Here is a 12,918-nt window from a genome sequence, read left to right as displayed (position 1 = left end):
AGGAGGGAATCCACTGCATGGATCCCCTTCCTTCCCTCCTCCGTGGTTGCTTTGAAGCAGGAAAGTGGGAGAGGAGCTGCTTACACGAGTGCTTCAAAGGGAGCCCGGGAGGAGGGAATCCACTGCATGGATCCCCTTCCTTCCCTCCTCCGTGGTTGCTTTGAAGCAGGAAAGTGGGAGAGGAGCTGCTTACACGAGTGCTTCAAAGGGAGCCCGGGAGGAGGGAATCCACTGCATGGATCCCCTTCCTTCCCTCCTCCGTGGTTGCTTTGAAGCAGGAAAGTGGGAGAGGAGCTGCTTACACGAGTGCTTCAAAGGGAGCCCGGGAGGAGGGAATCCACTGCATGGATCCCCTTCCTTCCCTCCTCCGTGGTTGCTTTGAAGCAGGAAAGTGGGAGAGGAGCTGCTTACACGAGTGCTTCAAAGGGAGCCCGGGAGGAGGGAATCCACTGCAGCTTCCCCCACCTCCTGCAGAAGCCCGCAGAAGCCGCGCGCTCTTTAAAGGGTGCGTGGCTCCTGTGGGCTTTTCTACGAGGTGGGAGAAGGGACTGATGCGGCCAATCAGTCCCTTCTCCCTCCTGGGGAAAAGCCCGCAAGAGCCGCACGGAGCTTGTATGCGGCTCTTGGGGGCTTTTCCTGCCTGCCTCCCCCCTGCATTCGCTCCATAGGACGCACACACATTTTCCCTTGCTTTTCAGGAGGGAAAAAGTGTGTCCTATAGAGCGAAAAATACGGTATTTATTGATCTGTTGCAACAAGGTGCTCCCCTCACGCGCAAGGGGAGAGGACCCCGAACAAAGGTGCGACCGCCCATATATTGACATTTCCCCCCAGTTAGCAAAATGAGTGCAGGCACCCGTTTCCATTTCAGATTTCCGCTGTCCCACGATGCAGCCCTGTGTTTTGAGGGAGGCCAACCTAAGCTAGAGACAATTGCCTGGACGAGTTTTCTTTTATGCTGGCTAAGCGTTTGTTTTCCAGCTGCTGCAGGAGTTTGTGTATAGGTTGGGGGGGTTGCCCCTCCAGCAGATATCACGCACATGCAGCCCACTACCAAAATCAGCACAATCACCTTTTGTGACTTTTGTGATTTGTCCCCACAAAACACTTCCTAGCAGTTTCTTCCTATCTATTCAAAGGGCCTCTGCTGCACGAGACCAAATGTAAGAATTTGCTGACCGATGTATCTATGTACTGGCTCACTGGGGAAACTTCCAAAATTCCTATAGACATGTGAGCTCAGCTGCTCAGCAGCCCCTCTGCCTGAGGGATAATTCCTGGCATCCTGATACCTGAGTGCCAGACAGGGAGCTGTTCTGGAAAGAACAAACCCAGATGAAGACAAAAGGGTGGGATTAACTTGGCAGGGAAAGAGGGAAATGTAAATATCTCTTTTTTTACACTTGATGGGTGTTTGGTGGAGGGCAAGGGGAACCATAGGGACGCGGGTGGTGCTGTGGGTTACAAACCACAGAGCCTAGGGCTTGCCAATCAGAAGGTCGGCGGTTCGAATCCCCGCGACGGGGTGAGCTCCCGTTGCTCGGTCCCTGCTCCTGCCAACCTAGCAGTTCGAAAGCACGTCAAAGTGCAAGTAGATAAATAGGTACAGCTCCGGCGGGAAGGTAAACGGCGTTTCCATGCACTGCTCTGGTTCGCCAGAAGCGGCTTAGTCCTGCTGGCCACATGACCCGGAAGCTGTACGCCGGCTCCCGCAGCCAATAAAGCAAGATGAGTGCTGCAACCCCAGAGTCGGTCACGACTGGACCTAACAGTCAGGGGTCCCTTTAGCTTTACCTTTAAGGGGAACCATGGGGCAGGGTCCAGGATGCTCAGATTACTGCCACCAGACCTCTCCTTTCATGATGTAACCATGATGTATTAGTGATGTAGATTTGGAAGGGGGGGTGACATGGCAAATAGAAGGGGAAGAAATGGAGGCAGTGAGAGATTTGACTTTCTTGGGCTCCATGATCACTGCAGATGGTGACAGCAGCCACGAAATTAAAAGACGCCTGCTTCTTGGGAGAAAAGCAATGACAAATCTAGACAGCATCTTAAAAAGCAGAGACATCACCTTGCCAACAAAGGTCCGTATAGTTCAAGCTATGGTTTCCCCAGTAGTGATGTATGGAAGTGACCATAAAGAAGACTGACCGCCGAAGAATGGATGCTTTTGAATTCTGGTGCTGGAGGAGAATCTTGAGAGACTCTTGAGACTCTACTCATAAACTCTTACCCCAAATTCTGTAATGAATTATTGTGTTATACATATCTTTGTGAGTTTGAGTTTGTAATAATATGAATGCACTAATGTTATCATTTCTCCCCCTGCAGTGCAGAAATCTCTAATCATCATCATCGGTCTGCCTTTTCCCAGCTACTCTGGGCGGTCCCAGCATGACAACAACAACAACAACGATGAGGATGATGTTATGATTTAGACACCTGCCATGCAGAAATCTCTATTATTATTATTATTATTATTATTATTATTATTGGTATGATTTAGATGCCTGCCATGCAGAAATCTCTAATAATAATAATAATAATAATATGAATGATAATAATAATATGCCCTTTCCCAGCCAAATAATGCAGAAAATAAGAATAAGAAAAATAATAATAATATGAATGCAGTAATGTTATGCTTTCTACCCCTGCCATGCAGAAAATAATAATAATAATAATAATAATAATAATAATATGAATGCAGTAATGTTACGATTTCTACCTCTGCAATGCAGAAAATGCTAATAATAATTAATAACAACAATAATAATATGAATGCAGTAATCTTATGATTTCTACCCCTGCAATGCAGAAAATAAGAAAAATAATAATAATACTACGAATGCACTAATGTTACGATTTCTCCCCCTGCAATGCAGAAATCTCTAAGAAGAAGAAGAAGAAGAAGAAGAAGAAGAATGCACTAATGTTATCATTCCTCCCTCTGCAATGCAGAAAATAAGAATAAGAAAAATAATAAGAAAAATACGAATGCACTAACGTTATCATTCCTCTCCCTGCAATGCAGAAAATAAGAATAAGAAAAAGAATAAGAAAAATACGAATGCACTAACGTTATCATTCCTCCCCCTGCAATGCAGAAAATAAGAATAAGAAAAATAATAAGAAGAATATGAATGCACTAACGTTATCATTCCTCTCCCTGCAATGCAGAAAATAAGAATAAGAATAAGAAAAATAATAAGAATAATATGAATGCACTGTTATCATTCCTCCCCTTGCAATGCAGAAAATAAGAATAAGAAAAATAATAAGAAGAATACGAATGCACTAACGTTATCGTTCCTCCCCCTGCAATGCAGAAATCTCTAGTCACCCTCCCCGCCCCCCCCCCCCGTTTGCCTTTTCCCAGCAAAACAGGAATATTCCCCAGCGCAATCAATGAGAGCCGAATGACAGCTCTGCACCAGCTCAACCCTGCCGAGGGGGCGGGGGGTGGGCGATTCCCGCCGCCGGCCAATCCCGCGCCGCGACGTCAGCTCAGCCGGGATCCGCCCTTCGCCCGGGATCGCCTCTGCAGCAGCTGCTTATCTCCGAGCCGCAGACGCCCCTGCGCAGAAGATCTCCCCCCTTGCGACGAATTTCAACCCCTGTTTTTCAACCTCCTTGCCTTTTCTTCTCCCCTTCCCGACCGGATCCCCAGCAGATCCCCAGCAGATCCCGAGCGGGAAGCCCGGAAAAGGTGAGCTAATCCTCCTCCTCTTCATCTTTCCCCATCCCCCAACAATGGCTTCCCTTTGTCTTCCGGCTGGGCGAGGCCAGGGCAGGGGATCCGGCCCTTTCCCGAAGGATCTAGGCAGGGGATGTGCTCGTGGCAGGGGGGGTAGGGCGTTTCCCAAAGCATTTTTGCAGGGAATCTGCCCCTTCCCAATGGATTTCCGCAGGGAATCGGCCCGTGGGAGGAAACGGGCGTTTCCCAAAGCGTTTTTTTGCAAGGAATCTGTCCATTGCAAAGACTCGGGCCCTTTCCCGAAGGATTCCGGCAGGGGATCTGCTCGTGGCGGGGGGAGGGGTCGGGCCCTTCCCGAAGCATTTTTTTGCAAGGAATCTTCTTTCTCCCGAAGCTTTTTCGGCAGGGGATCGGCCCCTTCCCAAAGGATTTCGGCAGGGGATCTGCTGATTGCAGGGGATCAGGCCCTTCCCAAAAGCTTTATTGGCAACGTTTGCCTTTTTTAAAGGGAAATTCCCTTATTCTGAATAGGATTCCTCGCGAGAAAAGGGAAAAGTGGACAGCTAGGTTTCTGGCAGGGGATCTGCCCTTTCCCAAAGCCTTTTTGCAGGTGATCTGCTCATGGCCGGGGATCAGGCCCTTCCCAAAGCTTTTTGGCAGGGAATCTGCCCCTTGCAGGGAATCAGCCCATTGCACAGAATCTGTCCCTTTCCGAAAGCTTTGCAAAGAATCTGCTTTTTCCCAAAGCCTTTTTGGCAGGGAATCTACCCCTTGCAGGGGATCTGCCCCTCCCCAGAGCTTTTTTTGCAAGGGATCTACCCCTTCTAGGGAATCTGCCCTTTCCCAAAGCATTTTTGACAGGGAATCTACCCCTCGCCAAAGGATTTCTGCAGGGATCCAACACATTGTTTGCAGGGAATCTGCCCATTGCAAGGAATCTGCCATGCTGTGGCAATAAAGCTTTTGGGAAGGGCCTGATCCCCTGCAAGGGGCAGATTCCCTGCCAGAATCCTTTAGGGATGCTACCCCTTGCAGGGAATCTTCCCATTACACAGAATCTGTCATTTCCCAAAGCTTTGCAAGGAATCTGCCCTTTTCCAAAGGATTTTTGCAGGAAATCCACACATTCCTATAGCTTGTTTGCAGGGAATCTGCCCCTTCCCAAAGCATTTTTGAGGGAATTCGCCCATTGCAGGGGATCTGCTCTTTCCCAAAGCTTGGCAAGGAATCTGCCTTTTCCCCCAAGCTTTTCTGCAGGAAATCTGCTCATGGCAGGGGATCAGGCCCTTCCCAAAGCCTTTTTGACAGGGGATCAGCCCATTGCACAGAATCTGCCCCTTCCCAAAGCTTTGCAAAGAATCTGCTTTTTCCCAAAGCTTTTTGCACAAGGAATCTGCCCTTTTCGAAAGCTTTGCAAGGAATCTACCCCTTGTAGAGAATCTGCCCTTTCCCAAAGGATCTTTGCAGGGAATCTGCTCATGGCAGGGGATCAGGCCCTTCCCAAAGCATTTTTGCAGGGAATCTGCTCATGGCAGGGAATCTGCTCATGGCAAGGAATCTGCCCCTTTCAGGGAATCTGCCCTTTCCCAAAGGATCCTTGCAGGGAATCTGCTTTTCCCCAAAGCTTTTTATGCCAGGGAATCTGCCCTTTCCCAAAGGATTTTTGCAGGGAATCTGCCCTTTTACAAAGGACTTCTGCAGGGAATCAACACAAACCTATAGCTTGTTTGCAGGGAATCTCCTCATTGCAGGGGATCGGGCCCCTCCCAAAGCTTTTATTTGCAAGGAATCTACCCCTTGCAGGGGATCTGCCCTTTCCCAAAGCCTTTTTGCAGGGAATCTGCCCCTTCTAGGGGATCTGCCCCTCCCCAAAGCTTTTTTGGCAAGGAATCTGCCCGTTCCGAAAGCTTGGCAAGGAATCTACCCTTGTAGGGAATCTGCCCTTTCCCAACATCATTTTTTGCAGGGAATCTGCCCCTGGCAAGGAATCTGCCCCTTCCCAAAGCTTTTTTTTTTTTGCAGGAATCTGCTCATGCCAGGGGATCGGGCCCTTCCCAAAGCTTTGCAAGGAATCTGCTTTTTCCCAAAGTATTTGCAAGGAATCTGCCCCCTTCCAAATGATTTTTCCAGGGAATCTGCTCATAGCAGGGGATCGGGCCCTTCCCAAAGCTTTGCTGGGAATCTGCCCTTTCCCAAAGGATTTCTGCAGGGAATCAACACAATCCTATAGCTTTTTTGCAGGGAATCTGCCCTTTCCCACAGTATTTTTGCAGGAAATCTGCCCCTTCGCAAAGGATCCTTGCAGGGAATCTGCCCTTTCCCAAAGCTTTTTTGCAGGGAATCTGCTCATGGCAGGAAATCTGCCCCTTTCAGGGAATCTGCCCTTCCCCAAGCTTTTTTGCAAGGAATCTGCCCCCTTCCAAATGATTTTTCCAGGGAATCTGCTCATAGCAGGGGATCGGGCCCTTCCCAAAGCTTTGCTGGGAATCTGCCCTTTCCCAAAGGATTTCTGCAGGGAATCAACACAATCCTATAGCTTTTTTGCAGGGAATCTGCCCTTTCCCACAGTATTTTTGCAGGAAATCTGCCCCTTCGCAAAGGATCCTTGCAGGGAATCTGCCCTTTCCCAAAGCTTTTTTGCAGGGAATCTGCTCATGGCAGGAAATCTGCCCCTTTCAGGGAATCTGCCCTTCCCCAAGCTTTTTTGCAAGGAATCTGCCCCTTCCCAAAATATTTTTGCAGGGGATCTGCCCCTTGCAAGGGATCTGCCCCTTCCCAAAGCTTTTTGGCAGGGGATCTGCTCAGGGTAGGGGATCAGGCCCTTCCCAAAGCATTTTTCCTGGGAATCTGCTCAGGGCAGGGGATCAGGCAAAGGGGATCCCAACACATTTTTGCAGGGAATCACCCCTTGCAGGCAATCTGCCCTTTCCCAAAGCTGATTTGCAGGGAATCTGCCCCTTGCAAGGAATCTGCCCAAGGGATCTGCCCCTTGCCAAAGCATTCTTGCAAGGAATCTACTCAGGGCAGGGGATCGGGCCCTTCCCCAAGCTTTGCAAGGGATCTGCTTTTTCCCAAAGTATTTTTGCAGGGAATCTTTCCTCTCCCAAAGCTTTTTCTTGCAAGGAATCTGCCCCTTTCCCAAAGCTTTGCAAGGGATGCTCCCTTTCCCAACGGATCTCTGCAAGGGACCCGCCCTTTCCCAATGCTTTGCAAGGGATCCTCCCTTTCCCAAAGGATTTTTGCAAGGGATCCACCCTTTCCCAACGGATCTCTCCAGGGGATTTGCCCTTTCCCAAACCTTTTTTTCCCCTGCAGCCAGAAAACGCAAAATAAACAGCCCTTTTTCCCCAGATCAGCCGCGCTGTCAAAAATAGCATTGGCAGAAATCTTTTTTCGCAGCCGGGATCTGTTAACCCTTCCCGCTTTTAAAAAAAATGCCACTGGGATCTCATTTTCTCTTTGGAAAAATCCTGGTTTTCCACTGGTGGATTCAAAAATCATCTCCTTTTCCCAATGGATGTGATTCTGGTTTTTTAAATATATATATATTATTTTCAGCTTCTTTTCTAGTTAAAATATTTATAATTTTCAGCTGGTGTTTTATCCTGGTTTAAAATATATATAATTTTCAGCTTGCGTCTTATCCCGGTTTAAAATATATAGTTTATCCTGGTTTAAAATATATATAATTTTCAGCTTGCATTTTATCCTGGTTTAAAATATATAGTTTATTCTGGTTTAAAATATATAGTTTATTCTGGTTTAAAATATATAGTTCTCAGCTTGCGTCTTATCCCGGTTTAAAATATATAGTTTATCCTGGTTTAAAATATATAGTTTATTCTGGTTTAAAATATATATAATTTTCAGCTTGCATCTTATCCTGGTTTAAAATATATAGTTTATCCTGGTTTAAAATATATAGTTCTCTCTTTTCCTCTCACTTCCTCTTGTTTCCCCTCTTGTTTCCGCTCATTTCCTCTTCTTTGCCCTCTCACTTCCTCTCATTTGTTCTCTCTTTCCCCCTCATTTCCTCTTATTTGCCTTCTCACTTCCTTTCATTTGCCCTCTCACTTCCTCTCATTTGCCCTCTTTTCCTCTCACTTCCTCTCACTTCCTTTCATTTGCCCTCTCACTTCCTCTCACTTCCTTTCATTTGCCCTCTCACTTCCTCTCGTTTCCTTTCATTTGCCCTCTCACTTCCTCTCATTTGTTCTCTCTTTCCCCCTCATTTCCTCTTATTTGCCCTCTCACGTCCTTTCGTTTGCCATCTCACTTCCTCTCATTTGCCCTCTTTTCCTCTCACTTCCTCTCGCTTCCTTTCATTTGCCCTCTCACTTCCTCTCGCTTCCTTTCATTTGCCCTCTCACTTCCTCTCGTTTCCTTTCATTTGCCCTCTCACTTCCTCTCATTTGTTCTCTCTTTCCCCCTCATTTCCTCTTATTTGCCCTCTCACTTCCTTTCATTTGCCCTCTCACTTCCTCTCATTTGCCCTCTTTTCCTCTCACTTCCTCTCGCTTCCTTTCATTTGCCCTCTCACTTCCTCTCGCTTCCTTTCATTTGCCCTCTCACTTCCTCTCGTTTCCTTTCATTTGCCCTCTCACTTCCTCTCATTTGTTCTCTCTTTCCCCCTCATTTCCTCTTATTTGCCCTCTCACTTCCTTTCATTTGCCCTCTCACTTCCTCTCATTTGCCCTCTTTTCCTCTCACTTCCTCTCGCTTCCTTTCATTTGCCCTCTCACTTCCTCTTGCTTCCTTTCATTTGCCCTCTCACTTCCTCTCGTTTCCTTTCATTTGCCCTCTCACTTCCTCTCATTTGTTCTCTCTTTCCCCCTCATTTCCTCTTATTTGCCCTCTCACGTCCTTTCGTTTGCCCTCTCGCTTCCTCTCATTTGCCCTCTTTTCCTCTCACTTCCTCTCGCTTCCTTTCATTTGCCCTCTCACTTCCTCTCGCTTCCTTTCATTTGCCCTCTCACTTCCTCTCGGGCAAATGAAAGGAAGTGAGGGGAAACGGGAGGAAGTGAGAGGAAAAGAGAGGAAAAGAGGGCCAATCGATGGCAGGACCTCCGTATTTTGATGGAGAACCTCTTGGAAATCCATGGTAGAACCTCCATATTTTGAGAACCTCTTTGACTTCCAGACCATGGACCGCTCCGGGGGGGAAGGTTCTGGAGAGGAAGTGAGGGGAAACGGGAGGAAGCGAGATGGCAAATGAAAGGACGTGAGAGGGCAAATAAGAGGAAATGAGGGGGAAAGAGAGAACAAATGAGAGGAAGTGAGAGGGCAAATGAAAGGAAACGAGAGGAAGTGAGAGGGCAAATGAAAGGAAGCGAGAGGAAGTGAGAGGGCAAATGAAAGGAAGTGAGAGGAAGTGAGAGGAAAAGAGGGCAAATGGGAGGAAGTGAGAGGGCAAATGAAAGGACGTGAGAGGGCAAATAAGAGGAAATGAGGGGGAAGAGAGAACAAATGAGAGGAAGTGAGAGGGCAAATGAAAGGAAACGAGAGGAAGTGAGAGGGCAAATGAATGGAAGCGACAGGAAGTGAGAGGGCAAATGAAAGGAAGCGAGAGGAAAAGAGGGCAAATGAGAGGAAGTGAGAGGGCAAATGAAAGGAAGTGAGAGGGCAAATGAAAGGAAGCGAGAGGAAGTGAGAGGGCAAATGAGAGGAAGTGAGAGGGCAAATGAAAGGAAGTGAGAGGGCAAATAAGAGGAAATGAGGGGGAAAGAGAGAACAAATGAGAGGAAGTGAGAGGGCAAATGAAAGGAAACGAGAGGAAGTGAGAGGGCAAATGAAAGGAAGCGAGAGGAAGTGAGAGGGCAAATGAAAGAAAGCGAGAGGAAGTGAGAGGGCAAATGAAAGGAAGTGAGAGGAAGTGAGAGAAAAGAGGGCAAATGGGAGGAAGTGAGAGGGCAAATGAAAGGACGTGAGAGGGCAAATAAGAGGAAATGAGGGGGAAAGAGAGAACAAATGAGAGGAAGTGAGAGGGCAAATGAAAGGAAACGAGAGGAAGTGAGAGGGCAAATGAAAGGAAGCAAGAGGAAGTGAGAGGGCAAATGAAAGGAAGCGAGAGGAAAAGAGGGCAAATGAGAGGAAGTGAGAGGGCAAATGAAAGGAAATGAGAGGGCAAATAAGAGGAAATGAGGGGGAAAGAGAGAACAAATGAGAGGAAGTGAGAGGGCAAATGAAAGGAAGCAAGAGGAAGTGAGAGGGCAAATGAAAGGAAGCGAGAAGAAGTGAGAGGGCAAATGAAAGGAAGTGAGAGGAAATGAGAGGGCAAATGAAAGGAAGCGAGAGGAAGTGAGAGGAAAAGAGGGCAAATGAGAGGAAGTGAGAGGGCAAATGAAAGGACGTGAGAGGGCAAATAAGAGGAAATGAGGGGGAAAGAGAGAACAAATGAGAGGAAGTGAGAGGGCAAATGAAAGGAAACGAGAGGAAGTGAGAGGGCAAATGAAAGGAAGCGAGAGGAAGTGCGAGGGTAAATGAAAGGAAGCGGGAGGAAGTGAGAGGGCAAATGAAAGGAAGCGAGAGGAAGTGAGAGGAAAAGAGGGCAAATGAGAGGAAGTGAGAGGGCAAATGAAAGGAAGTAAGGGGAAACGGGAGGAAAAGAGAGGAAAAGAGGGCCAATCGATGGTAGGACCTCCGTATTTTGATGGAGAAATGGATGGTAGGAGCTCCAGATTTTGATGGAGAAATCCATGGTAGGACCTCCATCTTTTGACCCCAGACCCTCTTTGGCCTTCCAGACCATGGACCTCTCCGGCGTGAAGGTCCTGGAGAGGAAGAGAGAACAAATGAAAGGAAGTGAGAGGGCAAATGAAAGGAAGTGAGGGAAAATGAGAGGAAGTGAGAGGGCAAATGAAAGGAAGTGAGGGGAAATGAGAGGAAGTGGGAGGGCAAATGAAAGGAAATGAGAGGAAGTGAGAGGAAAAGAGGGCAAATGAGAGGAAGTGAGAGGGCAAATGAAAGGAAGTGAGGGGAAATGAGAGGAAGTGAGAGGGCAAATGAAAGGAAACGAGAGGAAGTAAGAGGAAAAGAGGGCAAATGAGAGGAAGTGAAAGGGCAAATGAAAGGAAACGAGAGGAAGTGAGAGGGCAAATGAAAGGAAGTGAGGGGAAATGAGAGGAAGTGAGAGGGCAAATGAAAGGAAACAAGAGGAAGTGAGAGGAAAAGAGGGCAAATGAGAGGAAGTGAGAGGGCAAATAAGAGGAAAAGAGGACAAACGAAAGGAAGTGAGGGGAAACAAGAGGAAGTGAGGGGAAACGGGAGGAAACGAGAGGGCAAAGGAGAAGGCAAATGAAAGGACACGAAAGGGCAAATAAGAGGAAATGAGGGCAAATGAAAGGAAGTGAGGGGAAATGAGAGGGAGAGGGCAAATGAAAGGAAGTGGAAGGGCAAATGAAAGGAAGTGAGGGGAAATGAGAGGAAGTGAGAGGGCAAAGGAGAAGGCAAATGAAAGGACATGAAAGGGCAAATAAGAGGAAATGAGGGGAAATGAAAGGAAGTGAGAGGGCAAATAAGAGGAAATGAGGGGGAAAGAGAGAACAAATGAAAGGAAGTGAGAGGGCAAATGAAAGGAAGTGAGGGGAAAAGAGGGGAAAAGAGGGTAAATGAGAGGAAGTGAGAGGAAAAGAGGGCAAATGAGGAAGTGAGAGGGCAAATGAAAGGAAACGAGAGGAAGTGAGAGGAAAAGAGGGCAAATGAGAGGAAGTGGGAGGGCAAATGAAAGGAAACGAGAGGAAGTGAGAGGGCAAATGAAAGGAAGTGAGGGGAAATGAGAGGAAGTGAGAGGGCAAAGGAGAAGGCAAATGAAAGGACATGAAAGGGCAAATAAGAGGAAATGAGGGGGAAAGAGAGAACAAATGAAAGGAAGTGAGAGGGCAAATGAAAGGAAGTGAGGGGAAATGAGAGGAAGTGAGAGGGCAAATGAAAGGAAGTGGAAGGGCAAATGAAAGGAAGTGAGGGGAAATGAGAGGAAGTGGGAGGGCAAATGAACGGAAGTGAGAGGAAAAGAGGGCAAATGAGAGGAGGTGAGAGGGCAAATGAAAGGAAACGAGAGGAAGTGAGATGGCAAATGAAAGGAAGTGAGGGAAAATGAGAGGAAGTGAGAGGGCAAATGAAAGGAAGTGAGAGGAAAAGAGGGCAAATGAGAGGAAGTGAGAGGGCAAATGAAAGGAAGTGAGGGGAAACAGGAGGAAGTAAGAGAAAAAGAGAGCCAATCGATGGCAGGACCTCCATATTTTGATGGAGAAATGGATGGTAGGACCTCCAGATTTTGATGGAGAAATCTATGGTAGGACCTCCAGATTTTGATGGAGAACCTCTTTGAAATTGATGGTAGGACCTCCAGATTTTGATGGAGAAATCTATGGTAGGACCTCCAGATTTTGATGGAGAACCTCTTTGAAATTGATGGTAGGACCTCCATCTTTTGATGGAGAAATCTATGGTAGGACCTCCATCTTTTGACCCCAGACCCTCTTTCACTTCCAGACCATGGATCTCTCCGGGGTGAAGGTCCTGGAGACGGCGGAGGACATCCAAGAGCGGCGCCAGCAGGTCTTGGACCGCTACCACCGCTTCAAGGAGCTCTCCACCCTTCGCCGCCAGAAGTTGGAGGACTCCTACCGCTTCCAGTTCTTCCAGCGCGACGCCGACGAGTTGGAGAAGTGGATCCAGGAGAAGCTCCAGGTGGCCTCGGACGAGAGCTACAAGGATCCCACCAACCTGCAGGTGAGGGGTCCCAGGGGTCATCTAGTCTGACCCACCAGAGTGCCGGAATCGGGAGCGAGAATTCAAGAATCTTGACTGGGATCTATTATGGGATCTTGCTTATGGGATCTTGACTGGGGTCTATTATGGGATCTTGCCTGGGATCTATTATGGGATCTTGATTCTCAAATTATGGGATCTGGACAGGGAATTATAGAGTCTTTGAGCTGGAAGGGATCCATGGGTCATCTAGTCTGACCCACCAGAATGCCGGAATCTCGAGCGAGAATTTGAGGATCTCGACTGGGATCTATTATGGCACCTTGATTATGGGGTCTCGACTGGGATCTATTATGGCACCTTGATTATTGGATCTCAACTGGGATCTAATATGGGATCTGGACGGAGAGATCCAGGGTGGTTGAGCTGGAAGGGATCCCTGGGTCCTCTAGTCTGACCCACCAGAAGGCAGAGATCTGGAGCGAGAATGGGAGAATCTCGACGGATCT

General features: G+C 47.7%; 1 pseudogene across 1 annotated transcript; it reads left to right on the top strand.

Annotated features, from left to right (window-relative positions):
* Positions 1-3,522: 3,522 nt before the first annotated feature.
* Positions 3,523-12,460, top strand: LOC308469082 (spectrin alpha chain, non-erythrocytic 1 pseudogene; annotated as a pseudogene). The gene is made up of 3 exons (XR_013991623.1): positions 3,523-3,712; positions 10,444-10,467; positions 12,215-12,460. The product of XR_013991623.1 is annotated as a spectrin alpha chain, non-erythrocytic 1 pseudogene (transcript).
* The last annotated feature ends 458 nt before the right edge of the window (positions 12,461-12,918 follow it).

The sequence above is a fragment of the Podarcis pityusensis genome (genome assembly GCF_964106645.2).
Source record: "Podarcis pityusensis genome assembly, contig: HAP1_SCAFFOLD_544, whole genome shotgun sequence".
NCBI lineage: Eukaryota > Metazoa > Chordata > Lepidosauria > Squamata > Lacertidae > Podarcis > Podarcis pityusensis.
This window is presented reverse-complemented; position numbering and strand designations above follow the sequence as displayed.